The following is a 16,412-nucleotide window of genomic DNA, read 5'->3' on the forward strand; positions in this document are numbered from 1 at the left end:
TTTAAATGACATAAAAAAATGTGTATATTTTTTAGAACATCGGTTTATAAGATGAATTTTATTTTTAAAAATCAATTATTGTGTAGCATTACGTCATCAATCTGTTTGCCAACAGGGCTTTATGACCCGATTTAGTGGATTCCTCTCTACCAGATTAAGATAAATCTTTATTTACTTTATGCCGATTATCAAAGTGCCACAACTCTACCCGTTAGGGAACCTTGTCTTAATTTAGTCCAAACCAGTCCATCAATATTACATAAGGAAGCACACAACAGTTGATGATAACAATTCTAGATCACCGCCTTGTTCTTTCTTCAAGTTAATTTCAAAGGTCAACAAAATTATACAAATAAAAGAGAAAGAAATGGCAATATTCAATATTATGATGGATATGTCATTAAAGCATAAGAGTTCTAAATTGGATAAGAAAAAAAATCTGGAAAATTCATGTGGCATATCATATTCAATGTACACACAGAAACATGTTTGTTTCTAATTCTTTACTTTGGTCAGTAATTGAAATCAAATGAAATTTTCAAGATTATCAAAATTGGAAACTTTTATCAAATATATTAATTACCATGTAACTCGGCCTTCTTATACGAGGAGAGGATATATATATGTTGTGTCTGTTTTGAAATACTCATTGATATTATAAAATAAAAATATTTAAATTAAAATTAAAAGCTCGATATGTTTTAAACATAACATTACAGACAGAGGATATTTTTCAATTAACTTAAAAAAGAACAAAATCCAAAAATTCTCAAGACTTCCAAAAACTTTGACGCAAGACAATATAAATGTTCTGTCTGCCTATATAGAAATCATTTCAAGCCATTTATCATCTCCACATAAACAAAAGGATGGACAAACAAGCTTTAAAATGTTTCATAATGGGGCTTACGGAATGTTCAGATAAAGTGGTAAGAAGGTCGAGGGATGAGCCACGTTATCAGGGTTTGATAAATCTACCGAAGATAAGACAGCAGGCCAAAATGAGTTTGTTTAGAATTTAACACCAAACTCGATCTCGTTCCAAATATCGTTTATAAAGCGTCGAACTTAATGGTTCCATGATGTCCGATGTTGCGGTGGAAATCTGGCAACCAACCCCTCCCTCCCTTCCAAACCAAAATCATGATCAAAAATTGTCCCTCAATGAAAATTTAATACCGAATCTTTTTTTTTTTTTTAAATAAAGATAAACTTACTTTCCTGATTTGTTAAATTTGATAATTTTTCAAAATCATTTAAAATTTTAGTTTAGAAGAATTAAAGAAAATAGTTAAACCATGTTTAGGTTTTAGCAACTTACTAGGAAAATATAATCCTTAATAAATGATCTATACTATTAACAAGTTCATGCTAACAATGTCTCAAATGCTTCTTTTTGGATTTGCGAGATGACACATTTTTGATCTTGAGTAAGTTAACTCACAAGTGCAAGTGTATCATTAAAAATACTAACAGTACTAGTTTCTTTGTCTTTTTTTTTTTTTTACGGAGGAATCAAACAGAGATTTGATGCCTTATCTTTTGTTCCGTAAAATCATGCTTTGATAGAAATAAACGACACTGTTAATACGATAGGGGCAAAATAATCAGGAAATAGCATTTTCTTAAACACACATTAATAAGTATGTATTAAGATTAAAAATTCTAAAGAAAAACATGTTTTCATTAAAATTAACAGCTTTGAGATCGCCCTGTTTTTATTGTAATAAGGATAATTTTAACCATTCTGAGAAGCCCAAGTTTTCTCTTTAAAAAACGAATGCTAGACTGAATAATTTTCATTGACCCAATCGCCTAATGAATTGAACACACAACTCGCAGACTGACACGTCGTTTTTTTTCTTTCTTGTAATTATTTCAAAAATTTGATTTTCATGTCAATTTATTGACATCTGTAAAAATTGATGACTACTTCAACATGTTTTGGTCTAAAGTCATCATGACTCACGTTTTTTCATTAAAAGAAAAATGAATAAAAAAAACCCCTGTGGCAAGTGAAAATGAAGTGACCAAAATGAAGTCACATTGCCAGAAAATTTGGTATGACACACCATCATCTGTAGAAGTGGCAGAGACTCTGATTGTAATTACGAACATTGCCTCAAAGAGTCACGGCTACTGACTGCCATGCGGAAAGAAGCAAACCAGTTTCTTTAGGGGGAGACATGTTTTACCCTCAAACCAAAATTATTTCTCGTCTTTTTTTTTTCGTTTTTGAGCGAATCCGCATTGGACGGATTGCGGCCATCTATATACATGACATGCTTTCAGACAAACAACTTTTTGTCTTGGAGCTAGACGAGTGCAGTTTTAATTAGATTCGCAATTTTACGCACACACAAAAATATACCAGAATACCATGTTATGTAATTAACTAATTAGCAACTTCATTAACTCATAACTCTTACAGACGCGACTAGCAGAATTTTTTTTTCTTGTTAAAAAAAAATCATGTGCAACACCAAATGATTTCATATTTTTTTTTCTTTAAATAAAAAATATAAAAATTAAAATGAATACTACTGAGGTAATTCATCATGTCGTGAAAATCATCACATTGGTCTATTTCCATTCAGGGGCCCGGCTCCTGCAACAAGATTACTTTGTACTCGGGAAATGCAGGCGCAGGATGAAGATGATATCTATCTTTGCGTGTCAGTTTCTCGTTCTTAGAATTCCATCCAAAGAAAGCTGACTAGAGTGGACTTGACATCTATCATTTACTTTCCCAACATTTGTATACAAGCTTTGCAATACGGTGCAAAACTGGAGGATAATGATGAAGAAAAATCCCCACGATTCTTTCAGCAAGAGGGGGAAAAAAATCTGCCACATGCATGCAATGAGTCGTGATTTGTATTAATACGTGTGTATAGGAAATTGTAACAAAAAATATTGATATTTACTCCAATAATGCATTCCTGCCATATTTCAATTAAAGTGTTAAAAAAAGCGTCTAACCAATATCCAATCAAGCCATGCATGCATAGTCTGATAATCACACAAAAAACTCCGAAAAATATCAACAGTGCATTAACATCGATATCCGCTGGAAGGCGACATACAGAAAGAGAAAAAACGAGAAATAAAGAGAGAGACAGAAAATCGTCTGACCCTAAAATAATTCATAACCATTTAAAACATACAGAAATGGAGAACAAATTCACCACTTTGTCGCAGGAGGACTATTTAATAAGCCTATCAATTAAAATGTCATTAATTTTTACCTTTTTCTACTGTATAAGCTAGCTAGTCCCTGCTGCCACAGAGTTTGAGTAGCCGTTCCTTAGGACAGCGCCGGTTAATAGAAAAAAATCACTCCGGATGCTCAGCGTTAATAGACAGATAAAGGTTGATCAGGTGTTTCAATGGGAAACACTCGTCTGCTGTCAGAGCGAGCAGGCAGGCCCGCCTTCCCCATTAGCTGACATTGTTACTTACAATTAACAGCATTCATAAGCAACGAGTAATTAATCTACTACTTGTAATACTATATATAAACGACTAATGAGAGATGGAGAGAGAGAGATGGAGAGAGATGAGAGAAAGAGAGAAAAGGAGAGTCCAGAGAACAGCGAACTTCCATTTCGCCCGTGCAATGATAAATTGAGATTCGATAAAGAAACGATTACAAGAAATCGCCCTGATATCAATACAAGCGCTAAATCGCTCCCAATCCGATTGTTTCTGGCATTGTTGACCGAATGTTGAACTTGATAACCAAGAATTCTTTCCATGCCTTTTTTTCCTCTTTTCCCGTGTCTATGCTTTATCTATGGAATTAAAAGACAGTGCCATTCAAATATCCATAAGTATACACACTAACCCCCAAGTGCTTCCCAAAGTTCCCAACATCTGTCAAAAAATCGTATTAAAACAAACTCGTGCCAAAGAACATTTCGTGCGATTTGTTTTTATTTACTGGGGAATACTTTTCGTATCAACTATCATAACAATTTATAAAGTTGTACGAAATATCGCAAAAACCGGAAACGTGGGGCTCTGATTGATAATTTCAACGGCCTGACACGTCATCCGGGTTCTTCCGATCGTTGATGCCATCGCAGGATAAGGTCTCGGGGATCTGTCTCACTGCGAGTGCTAGCAATGTGTGGGCAGATTATGCTCAAATAACCTTATTTTTCACCAATATAGACGCTTTTAATAAAAACATTAATTCTACATACGCATACGGCGTTAAGAATATTTTCTCTTTTAAATTATAAACTTTAAAAAAAAAGTTATAAGAACGTGAATATATAGGTCCGGAAGTTAGAAACCGGAAACTGTTGAAATTCAGATGTTTAAGTCGTCATTGGCGATTGAAGTTTTTTTCTAAAGAGAAATGAAGCGTTAGATGCAGAAGAAAGTCTTAAGTACAATGTAGACGGGAATTTTGAAGTGCACAAGAAAGATTTGCTGAGAAATTAGTTTGGTACCGTTCAGTAATTTGAATTTCCCACACTTCATTACCTGCACTCCGAATTTTCATTTAAGAATTAAGTTTCCGGCAATTTAAGCACGATTCAAAAAATCAATAGCATTGGAATCTGCAAGCAAATACAGTTTTTCAATCGAATCTCATTTTGCACTTAGTGTCATGTTGAATTTGTATGGAACACTCATTACATCATTACAATTTGTACCAACAAAAGATGTCGGTAACCAATTCCTACTGAGAAGTTAGAAAAGGGCATCCAGATATTCTTTAGAAATATCTCGGGGATATTCAGTGTCAGAAACAATATGGATATTTGTAGAAAGTGTATTTAACTTGCACCCAACAGCAAAGGGCGCTTAAATTTCAATTAAAATATGTTTAAGTTGCTATTGACTTCTCATATAGTTCACAGCAAGGGTCTCTCCGCAGATAAAAAATATGCCATTACGAATGCACCCACTTTTTTTAACGTGTCAAATTTCGAATCTACTAATAACAGGTTTAAGAAAACATTAATCCATTCTGTATTACATACAAAGTTTACACATGCCATACGCATAATTTTCAATGAGGAAACGGTTTTACTAGAGATAAATAGAAATATAATGTGTACAAAATGAAACAATATGGCGAAACACGCAAATGTCACGTGTCAATCAATAGACATTGAATGATTTCGCTCAGCAGGTGCAGTTTAGGGATTTTCATTAAGAGTTTAATAATAAGTACAAAAAAGTATATTAAACTGAATAAATAATCAATGTAGCTATGGGCTGTTCGCGTGTTTGGTTTGATGTAATTCCCCAGTACCTACAAATGAAATAACCTCGCATTTGATTCCTCTTCAAAACAGCATAAAAGAGAGTTAAATTTCGTCAATTAGCCTTTCCAGTTTCCAGCCAATCCAATTTCAGTCGATTATATCTTATTCAGTTAGTCAGAATTGCATTCTAACTCTGGAGTGCAAGCGTCTTGCTCTATGATGCGTCGGTGAAGGAAAAATCTGGATCAAAACCTTGAAAGGTTTTTTTTTCATTTTTGGTAGCTTCTTTTCGGAGAAAAATGACCAGAATTGTAAATTTGCTATTGTCCACTCAAATAAGCCTTAATCGGCGTGACCCGTCCGGTTGTGGTGGTAACAAAGCACCCAGAGGAAACCACCCGCCGACTCCCTCACATGGAGTAAGTCGCAATCCCTTTAATGATGCTTGAAATATGAACGAAGGGCAAAAGAGTGTTGAGAATTATTCAAATTTTCTTCAATTGGCCAAGTCATGCAATGGCGAGAAATATTGACAGCCAAATCGCTCTGACAACTTAAGTACCCCCTTGTTTTGGGAAACGCGACTGGGTACTGAATTTTTGCGGGACATTGGGAATTCTTCTAATTTGGCCCCCTGTCCGTCTACCAGCTAGAAGAGGCTTTCCTTTTAGTGATCTACCATTATAATTTTCTTTTTGTTATCACAATGTGTGTGCAAATCCATGATTCCGTCGGCCCATCTTTCCCTAAAATGTTTAAACTCTACTGCTGTGCGACTAAGACTTAAAAAAACAACACGTGTTTCGCTCAAGAAGGTTTGTTCTGGAATGAATAAACAGCTGCCATTTCGATGTACCTTATCACTTAAAACAAACAGACTCACTAAAAAAATCCCCAAAGAGTGACACCGCTCTGTTTCTATCTGACTCCAAGACACGTTAATCCCAATTATAAAAAAGGCGAGGAAGCGACGTTGCCATATTTGAGGAAGTTAAGTTAGAATGTGGTTAAAATGCATAGCTTCACTTTGAATGACCGTTAAATCATCATAAAATATATATAATATTTTATCATTTGAAAGCTTTTATAAGAGCAGTTTTTTCCTAGATCCAAAATTGCTTGTATAGTTAACGTTAAGGCTGATTCCACAATTTATGTCTTGTTGTGTTGAAATGTACTCATCAATTTTGTGAAGAAAAAGAAAAAAAAATGAAATAAAAAATGGAAAAAATGTTTGGCAAGACGAAATTGATTCATTCAGAATTCCTACAACTTGAAAATAAGCAGGTGGGGATGTGCCAGGTAGATAAACCATCAAGTGCTTAACAGGCAATATATTCACCCAAAGTTTTGGGTTGATTTTTAACCACAGATTTTTCTTCGTTTTTTTTCTGCCTTTTGCGTTAAATAATCCTAAATTTTAAAGTACAGTTTATTAAACGATTCACAAATATTAAATTTTTGATAAAGTTTGGTTTTTATTATAAGAATGAGCATACAGACGGTCGATTTAGTAAGACCATATGAACGAGACTTCTTTGCAATACAAGACCAATTTTTGGCATGCCTTTTCCTAACAAAAGGTCTCCAGTGGGCTTTATTTGAAATTTTACGCCTACGTCTTAATAAATGCATTAAATTCACAGATGTCAACGACGCTGTGTTTGATGAAAACTAAGAGAAAATTGATTCTGACATCGCTCTTCATCTCATTAAGGCCAGTCTCTTATAAATGACAGAGTCGTTGACGGGTGCGGAGTTTTTTCTTCCGAACAGCATGAGATGGAGGAATTTTTCTGAACTATATGCTGTCCAAACCTTCAAACGCCCATCACATAGAAAAAAAATCTTAATTACAGATGTGATTACAGCTCATTAGTGCTCTCAATTATACGTCCAAGTCGTCAAAGGAAGATGGCGGTGAAAAGGCCAATGATTTATCTCCACTCTTGGCCATCCCTACCACGACTTTTAATGAAAGTACAATTGTCGATGTATTGACATGAGAAAAATATTTTGTACTCATTAAAACATGACATTAAAAGCTATGTTTTTTACTTTTCTACAAGCGTCCCGAAAATATCTTTTTTGGGAGACAAGAACATGCACAGTATAAAAGTAAAAAGTTCATATCATGGGAAGAATAGAAAATGTTCTGCTGTAATGATGTTCAAAAAGTATCAAGTTTTCTCTTTACTATTATTCCATATTTGAAATGTTAAGAAAACAAATAACAATTTCATGGATCTTTCCTCCAAAAAGAGCATCACCTTAATTAGAAATCGGTCATTACGGTTTCTGTCTCGAGCTCCAAAAAACACATCCTGTAAAAGTGACATTTATGAAGCAAGGTTCTAGCCTTTATGGCATGTTAAAAGAAGTCTTAAATCTTAAAAAGTAATTTGCCGTCAAATAATGCCATGTAGCATATCCATAACCCGTTCTTCCTCTTCAAAGTTAATTTGACATTCTACGCACTCCATTCTGAAAATTAAGACCGTTTTCATGGTTTTCTTAACTATTGACTCAAGAAGAGAACACGTTATTTGGACTTTCAAACAAACCTAATATTTAGTTTTTATGATAGTTTCTTCGACCTTTTGTTCCAAGAAAGAAGGGGCGATAAGATCGTCATTTAACTTAAATCTTCAGACTGTATAATATTAGGTCTAGGAATGTAATGGTTAAACCAGCTCTCCTCAACACCTGTATTAGAGTATACTGTGAAAAGTCTTGAAGGTGAAATAAAAAGACTATTTCTATAAGACCAACCCATTAAACAGCACGCACCACTTTGTCAGAATTATTCATATTTAGTCATATGAAGCCCAGCAGTTGCCCTTTAGATGTCGGCTAGTGCTCGCCTGCCACTATTATGCAGTAGGTACACAAAACCTGTTCAACAAACCTGAGATGCTAAAAACAAAAATACCACAATCTGTAAGGCGACGCCATGCAATTGCTAATTTTTCTTTCGTATTAAGAAAAAAATTCGAACTGAAGTCCCAAGCCCTCATCCACTATCTTTTGAAAGAGAAAAAAAGGCTTCTTTTGCTAATTGAGAAGAATGGTTTTATATGTAGGTTAAGCTTTAGGTGTATCAGTTTAAAAAAATTAACTTTAACTTGAAAACATGTATAAATGTAGCAGTATATGAAACGACACCAACATGCATTAATCATGACCGGATACAATTCTATGACACGTCGAATCCGAGTTTATTTATCCCGCTCATTTGGTGTGATTTATCACATATTTCTTCATTTTAAATTACACATTTCTCACAATTTATTGCAACAATTAGGCTACATCGCCTGAGAGTCTACAAACTGCATGTCTTAAACAATGTGCATATGTTGTGTGCTTGGGGGTTTATTGTTGTAGAATTAAAGGCTATGTGTGTGTCCTGCATTGTATCGGGATCGCGATTCCGAGTATTTCCTACATTTTTTTTTGTAGCACTTATAAAATTCTTCCTGTACACTATGATTAAGACACTGGCAAATAATTTCGACGTTCCTATATTTTTCGTTGTATACACATTTAGTCTAGGTAAAAAAAAGAAAAGAAATCTCATCTGAGAATCCCTGTTTGAAATACAATATGGCAGATGTCTGGGTATAGAGCTATTGATTGCGACTCGTTGATTTCCTTAATTAGTTATAAAGAGCAAAGGATGACAAAAATGAGTAGCCGGCGGAGGTGCTTAGACCCAATCCCAGAATCCCATGTGGTCATATAACAAAGATCCATTTGGTCTTAAATAAAATTCTAATATTCAATTAGGTTTTCATCATAGTAGGCAAACGAAAAAAGCCAGTAAATGGATATCATATCAGATTTACAGGGGGCAGAAAAAGGCTAAGAGTAGAAGACTGTTTTAAAGATCAAATGTAATTTTTTTTACAAAAGATTTGAGGCCTAAACCATAATTCATTATAATTTTTTTTAATGTGAATTTTTCACCAAAGAGCTTCGGCTTATCTTCCGCTAAGTAAGGCTAAGGTGGGTTAGTGACCGAGGATCAAATATAGCGGCACAATTTATCAAGAGTCGGCGAATGTATTGAATCAATAATTAATTGTCTTCAACAGAAGCTTCAAACACCATCGTTGGAGTGATCGTAGATTTAAATAAAAATACTTTACCTCAATGGTTTTAAAACATGTGTTCGATGCATTATATTCATGCGGTTTCAACTGACCGAAAGACGTTGGATTATTTGTACATTTGTATTGCATAAAAAAAATTAGAAACTTGCAAATAACTGTAAGAAAAAAAGGACTCTCTCTCTCTCTCTCTCTCTCTCTCTCTCTCTCTGTCTGTCTATCTGAAGACAGCGGTCAAGAGCCTAAAAGAACGGGGTACAAAAGTTCAAGGAGTTCTTAATCATCGCGACCAACCACAACCACCAGCCACCCGTCGGATACCAGATAAAAAAAAATTGAAGAAAAAAAATCGCGTCACTAAACCAATTACGAAGAGAACAAGTAGCGCAATGGAGACAGAGAAAACTCACGAGTAAACAGTTCTTGGTGGAGTAAAGAAGGACCAAATCTTTGAAGAATTTCTCTACTTTCCAGGAACTCAATTTTTTATTCAATTTTTGTGCATTAAACAAATGCTGTAATTGCACCTTTGTTTAAATTTCTCTTTAATTTTCTTCTTCTTTTATGCATAATGCTTTTTGAATATTTAATGCGACAAATTAGCTAATAAAGGCTAATTATAAAGTTTCATTTATAACACAATTCACAAAGAAACAAAGAAGTAAACACCAATAGCAAAATTGAGTAAAAAAAAAAACCCCAAAGAATTTCCAATCGAACACTTGAGAATAATTTTGCTTGCATCAAGTTCTTCCATCCTCCCCTCCGCTCCCTTAAACCGTATTACGATCGCCAGGAACCCATATGTACAAGTCGACTCTGTTTGATCAGACCCAGATGTACAAATTGTGCGCAACGATATATCACATGTATCATGCAATTCCATGATTTTCTTTGACCGATGCCAAAGATAAAACAATACAGCAAATACAGCTTGTTCTTATATACCCGCCGATTGCTGGTAGTATTACAACCGAAAGACCACCCCCTCTCTCTCTCTCTCTCTCTCTCTCTCTCTCTCTCTCTCTCTCTCTCTCTCTAACTAACTAAAAGATATACAGATGGAATGAGAAATGGAGAAAAAGGAAGAATTGATGAGTATACACGATACTTACGTCGTTTAAACTCCTTTAATTAATTAAATTTCTTTTAATGAAGCTATTTTTTCACAATCTCCCACATTGTTTTTGTTTATTGAAGGAAATATAAATAATAACAAAAACAAACATTAATGAATAACAGTATCTGACTCATTAGAGGAGTACTGCTTTCGAATGACAAAATCACAATTATACACTTTTTGCTGAAAAAATGAAACTGAACCAATTGTTCAAATGTAATTTTTGGCTATTTTGTTAACCAAAACAAATGCGCCTTTGTTCAGTGTAACCGTATTTATGCTTACTCATTGTATCAACATTTTAATTTGTTAAAAAAAAATTAAATTGTACAGTGTAATGTATGTTTTGAACCAGGATTAATCGGAAATGAGTAAGGGGTTCAACAATTTTTCGTACTGTCACTGACATTCTGTTGCCTCTATTATTTTTTTTTTAAGAAAAAAAATTAAATTGTTGCATTACAGAGGGGGAAAAAAGGAAATCCACCCCATACAGACCTTGGGTCGTGAAATTCAATTGATTAGATGGACCGATTAGTTTACCTGAATGAGTGTCAAAACGGCATCGACATAGTGTCATCTGGGGTATTGATAAACGGAACAAACCTTAAATTAGACCTGCCAAAATCGTACCTTTAAATCCTAGGATATGACTTAAGCTTTTTTTGCGGCCCAAGAAACAATGGACCCACCTTACATGTTGGGGGTTTAACAATCACTGCACATTACGGCAAGAACAAAACATTCTAGTCAAGAGGTATTGCAGCGTGTGAAATGTTTAAAAGATATGTACACGGAGGATCCGCAATTGACATGCAACGGATATATGGAAACTGTTGCATGAAAATTACACGGTATAATATAGGGATAATTTGACATTTATATTTAACGAAAAGAATCGATGAATTACTCAAACTGTGACGTTTGTATATTTTGTATCTGAATTGACTCAAGGCCATGAGATAAATACAGTATCACCTGCCTTGATATGCGTTCGATTCCCAGTTGACAAAGTTTCAATTTTTGTTCAAAGTTATGTCTTGACGTACACCCACAATAACATTATATAACCACCCTGCTATTTGTCAATTTTCTTACTTTGGTGTTCAAAGTGATACAAAAATGATCTCGGTAAATACATGTAGTGGGAAAATCGGTATGTATGAATCGATACATATAGCGATATTTTTTTTTTTCCTTTTTTCGATCCATATCGAATCATACAGACAAAAAGGTTTTGATATTGAATAAAATATTTATATTCGGTAATCATTGTGTAAAATTTGGTCACAAAAAAAAGAAGCTGCACCTTAAATAGCAACTGCTGTTAGTTGAACAAACAAATTATTACACGGGTTGCCTCAATATCTATATATTTCCCCCTCTTTCAATAATATTCTTTGTAAGTTTTCGATGCAATCTCTTTTGCAAGACTTTCCATTCTAAACTTAACTTCGGAAAACACGACATATTGAAGTTTCTCTGAATGCATTTTTTATGGTATTTTTCGTTTTTGTTTGCTTAAGCAGAACTCTGATTTTGACTTCAATTCGCGTGTAGCAATTAGAAAAGCCCGGCTTTCCTTTCACTCAAGTTTCTAAGCCTTATTTTTGTCCTAAAAGACTTTGCCCACGACATGAATAGGAGGAAAAAAATTTCAAGAGCGGAGCGACCCCGATACATACATCGGAAAACCACGGGTTAATTTTCTTCTCCAAATATTTGCTAATTGATTTTTTTCTCCCCAAAATTGTATTTTATTATATCATTTTTTTTTTTAATTTTAAAAAGCAAGGTGATTGACACGTGCTGCAGTGTGCAGGTACCGAGTTAAATTTGTCAGAAAAATCGAACAAGGTCAATCAAAAAGGAATGGAAACAATTCGGAGCGCATTTCGACCATTACATTATTATCAATTTTCTCCTTATTCCGATACAGGTTGAAAACACCCATAAGATGCAGAAATCGGATGATTGGTTATCGATCTTTTCAGATAACGCTGCAGGAAGATAGCTATCTATAATTACATGGTAGTAACCGGGGTGTGTTTACCCCAGAACAATGTCCTATTTTGTAGAATTGTATAACGAAATCGGAATTTGCTTGTCTTCGCTGCGCTGTGAAATTAATGATTACACAGAATTGCTCTTCCGATAAAATTTTAAATTCCTTTGTTTACCGCCGAGTCAGACAGTAAAAATAGGGAAACTGAAATACAAATCTTGAGAGGTGCTATCTCGCCATTCGTCTTGGCGATATAGAAGTCGCGATATCACAGGAGCATAAGTGATATTCAGGCGTGAAATCTCTAATTTACACGCTATTTATGGACAGCCTGTTACGTATGCCTTATATCATTTTTTTTTTAAATTTACTCTCCATATCCAAATAAGACCGTATTTAGTAATGCAAGCGTTTTCTTCTTGTTCTAAAATAAAATAGTTTATATATAATAACTTTTTAAAATATCCGGATTCAGCATTTTATTCTGAGCCCAAGAACGGATTAGAAGCCATGCTCGTCAAAATGGTCCTTTATATGTATCTCGCAGGATGTAAGCATTTTGGGAGGGAAGTGGCTGTGTTGGGAAGGTTTGGTGCCAAAGTGTGGCAAGAAACGGTACCAAACGATCTACATACCGGTATTACAATCACAATGAAATGTGGACCTCCTTAAAGAGCATGGATTAAAAACTCACCTTTCTAATAGGTATAATATCTCGGTTTCTAAATAAAGCCACAATCCATTGAAAATGATGTTTACACGCAAAATAGCCCATGAATACATGTACGTCCCAAAAAAGAAGTAAAAAAGAATCAACCTGCTGTCGTACAATTAAATGGGGAAAAAAATTTATTGTTAAAAACCTTTGCGTGTTACGCAGTTTGGCGCCAAAGCTTTAGATGACACTGAGACAACCCCCACCTAGAATCCATAAGGTAAGAGGAATGAAATGTTTTTATTTTTTGTAAAGACCTATTTTGGCTAAGTTCATATATCACTTTGTAAGCAAGAAAACACGCTCCCCGTTTCAAATTCTCATTGTTTAGACATGTCGGTATCACTTTCTTTGCTCTTATTGTCACAAAGAAGTTTCGCATTTCGTTGATGTATCAAACTACGTTGAAATATGTTCATTTAATATGCATATGATAAAGCTGTGGATCATTTGAATTTTTGTACACAATTACATATATTAAATATATCTTTTAAAAATGTATAAAATTCAGGGTTGGTTTCGGTGCTTCAATTCTATAATATTGATACATTTCTTCAGAGTTTGATGAAATCGTGACAATATTCATACACCACTCGGACACGAAATCTATTATAATTACTCGAATCAAGGCAAGAGAAGGTATTCAATACCATCATTTGGCCTGGACTTACAATGATCTTTGGGATCACGACAGAATTCAATTAAGATTTAGTCCCAGCGCACATTGTCTCCAGGTTAAAGGCTATAACTTTTCTACGTACATCAGTTACGTTACGTAATGATTACGCTTTTACAAAAAAGCTCTTCATGTTTGAAAGTGGGTTTTTATTTTCAAAACTAATATCATATGTACTGAGTAAATGAAATCGTCCACAACATAATGAAGGGGGGAAGAATAGTTTCAACCACTGAAGAAATTGACTCGTTAATTTCGACACAATGTTTTCATTTATGAAGGTTCATTATGGGGTCTAGATGGCCATTACTAGGGAATTACGATGAAAGAGAGTATCATTGACAAACAGGCAGGAGGAATTTAGGAACGGTCGACAAAGAGTAGAAAATAAGAAGGGAATAATGGAATAAATATCTTACCGTGCAGATCGATGGTCTCTCAATTATCTGTGAGCATGTATTTCGGAGTCCGAGTCATCAATCTTCGGGTTCTTTACACCTGTAAAAAAAAAAGAAGAAAATCCATTACAATCAGGTGAACGCCATGTTGACGAGAAACAAACGCTCAAATAGAGTCCACTGCAGTGACAATACGAGCCTCTTGTTTACGTCTAACTGCTTGTCCAACGTCGATATATATAATTATATATTTATAGATTGTCAAATCCTTTTGCACGAAAATATCAGTAAAATCTCCAAGTTTATGTGCATGTGCTGTGCATCTGGGCATCCTTCTCGAGTCTCAAAAGCATTTATTACCTAATCAAAGGGATTTTGTTGTTTTATTACAAATTAAATATTTGCGTCTATTTTGAACTGCCGGTCAATAGACTGCGATCTATTAGACCGCCGGTCAATAGACTGCGATCTATTGGACCGCCGGTCAATAGACTGCGATCTATTGGACCGGCAACGTATTTCAGAACGCGGTTATGTTAATGTTACATTCTTTCGATAGTTCTCAGGGAATGAATATTCCTTTACATAGACGCTGTTTTTAGTACTTGGTGAAACCAAATTCAATATTATCAAAATAGAGTATCAAATAATCAACAGTTTTAAAGCCTCATATAAGGTAAAAGACTATTTAAAATCTAATGGGTTGAAGACTCCCCCTTCTTTGTGTAAACTAATATTAAATTGAGATGTTGTAATGCATGCAACAGGTTTTGTGCATGTAAAAGATGAAAAAAAATCTTAGTACATGTATATTACATAATGGCATGAAAACCATCTGCAATATGCAAATTGTAAACCCCGAAAACTAAAAAAGGAATTAGGTAATAAAACAATTATTTAATGCTTGAACAGTCAATAGACCAGAATTTTTCCCCTTGGTACAGGGAACAGCTCAGTATGATCTATTGCCCTCGGCCGTTGGCCTCGGGCAATAGATCATACTGAGCTGTTCCCTGCACCTCGGGAAAAATATTCTGGTCTATTGACTGCTCAAGCATTAAATAATTGTATAATATAAACCAATTGTAAGCTTATGTACTACCATTGTTTAGTTTTTGGGTTTTTTTTATCATTATTAAAATGTTGATTGTGGAAATTGATAAATAAATCTTCATCCCAGACTTAACTACACTAACGTGTATCCACTTAGTTGTACTTGCATGGTACATACATGACGCTATAAAGTTTATTCTTATAGCACTGATATACCAAAAAAAAAAGAAGTTGTTTGAACAATATAAAATAACTTTTAATGCCATGGATTTTAGAAACATTACAGCACAAACTGTTTTTCATTCGTCTTTGTTCGAACGAAACGTTCTGTCGTTCTCTCGAAGACATACAACAATTAAACTCGATCAATCAATCAATGAATGCCCAGATCATTTCAGCACAGTTGTAAAGTGAATTAAAGTGCATGTGCATTCATGTATACATCTACATATACTGACATATCTACCTTAACATTAACATCGTAATAAGATAAGATTAACGTGTAAGGCAAAGGAATTTCGTCAAGTTTTCACTAAAAGCAAATGTGAGTAGATTTCAAAACTCAATTTGGACACCCCTAACCCTTGCATCAACTTTTATTCAAGTTTTACTTCGAAGCAAGCCATGGCACTGGTGTTGAGTATCTGGAATTACGGGACCTCGTGTCAAGGAATGAAGTAAAGACTTCATGACAAATATTGCGGGAGATGAGTGGAGGAAAGTATTCTGGAATGCAACTCTCCATACTCAGAGCGTATTGCAAGTTACATTCATCGGGCTAAGCGGGGCAAAAAACTGACGGCGGAAAACTTCTGGAGCAGTCATCGAAATCTTGGCGTTCAGATTAGTGCTAATGGTGATTACGTTGCACTCCTTTACATGACATATGCAACTGTTTCGAATTACATACATGTCATTGATGCATATTCTTGCAGAGTTTTTTTTCCCTTAATATATTACGATCGACGAAAAACTGAATGGCAAATATTTGAATTTAGATAATTAAAATTGATTTAAACTCCGTGAGTTGACACTTTTACAAGACATGTTCCCGTTGCGTATTGATATTTTTATGACAACTTTATTGTCTCTACAAGTGTCGTACTGACGT

The 16,412-nt window shown here is 34.6% G+C and overlaps 1 protein-coding gene across 5 annotated transcripts in view; it reads right to left on the reverse strand.

The window, feature by feature from the left end:
- Nucleotides 1–16,412, reverse strand: part of LOC128192905 (frizzled-5-like) — a 39,693-nt gene that overhangs the window by 5,431 nt on the left and 17,850 nt on the right. For 4 of the 5 annotated variants that reach the window (XM_052865953.1, XM_052865956.1, XM_052865955.1 and 1 more), the window contains one exon: nt 14,270–14,348. The gene's annotated coding sequence lies outside the window, so the exon portion shown is untranslated. Of the gene's footprint in view, nt 1–3,248; nt 3,382–14,269; nt 14,349–16,412 lie in introns of those variants that run through there. The other variant, XM_052865957.1, reaches the window with a different exon arrangement.

Source organism: Crassostrea angulata, chromosome 7 (assembly GCF_025612915.1).
Source record: "Crassostrea angulata isolate pt1a10 chromosome 7, ASM2561291v2, whole genome shotgun sequence".
Lineage (NCBI taxonomy): Eukaryota > Metazoa > Mollusca > Bivalvia > Ostreida > Ostreidae > Magallana > Magallana angulata.